The following is a 1,240-nucleotide window of genomic DNA, read 5'->3' on the forward strand; positions in this document are numbered from 1 at the left end:
TACAACCCCCCCCACACCACCCCTCACAAATCGTCACAGTCACACACACACACACACACCCATATCCTCAGCACAACCACCACCCAACACACCTCCACTGCCACACCAGCAAGCCACCACCACCACACTAACAAGCCAACACTAAATGCAACAGGGCAACACACCAAGGCCAACACACATTTAAACAACAAATGCAACATGGCAACCTAATAAGGCAACCCACCAAGACCAACCCTGAATAGGGCAACCCACCAAGATCAAAGATAAAGACCAACAAACCATAGAACAACAAATGCAACAAGCCAACCCACAACAAAAAAATAGAGCATCAAATGCAGCAGGGCAACCCAATAAGGCAACCCACAAAGACCAATCTTCTATTAGGCAACTCAGAAAGGTCAAAGACCAACATAATATAGACAAAAAATACAACAGGGCAATCCACAACATAAAATGGAGCATCAGATGCAACAGTACAACCCACAAAGACCAACAGATCGTGGAATAAAATGAGCAACCAAACCTCCAAATGTCACAACAAAAAAGAAATCCAAGTCTAACCCATATGAACCAGAAACAAGATGGAGCAAACAACCATAAACATAAAAGATAAAGCCATTGAACCAACAAATATATAGGAAATTGCATTCCATTCCTTTTAGAGGCTACAAACCACAATAAGAAATAAGCAAGCCAAAACCACAAACCAAAGTAAGCAAGCCAAATTTCACTTTCACCTACCACATTCACCCCAAATTACTTTCACCCATTTTCCAAATTATCCAAAAAAAAAAAAAAACACCATAAAGAAAGCTATTTTATTGAAAAACTGCATAGAGATACCATTCCATCGATAAACCACCACAAATTGCATATAGAAGGGCATTCCATCGAAATTACTTACAGAGTACAGTAACCAGAAGTTGGAGGGAGGAGGAAGTAAAAGACATCGCTAATTGTTAGATAGGAGCGTTCGAGGGACAAAGGCGAGTGAGAAGACACCTAGATCAGAACTGGGGTCAAGAGAGGAACAAAGGGCAAGCACCTAACTATTGTACATAAAAAGGTAGGCCTCAAGGTCAAGCAAAAGACAACGTTTATTATAAAACATGAATGGCATTTCTGGATAACTGGTTGAAACACACAAAACAAACATCTCCAACAGTGTTTTAGAGCGCAAACATACCAAATAAGTTGCCCAAACGGGAACTTAGGGTCTGTTTGGGGCAGCTGCAGCTTA

The sequence above is a fragment of the Phalaenopsis equestris genome, unplaced genomic scaffold (genome assembly GCF_001263595.1).
Source record: "Phalaenopsis equestris unplaced genomic scaffold, ASM126359v1 Scaffold000297, whole genome shotgun sequence".
NCBI lineage: Eukaryota > Viridiplantae > Streptophyta > Magnoliopsida > Asparagales > Orchidaceae > Phalaenopsis > Phalaenopsis equestris.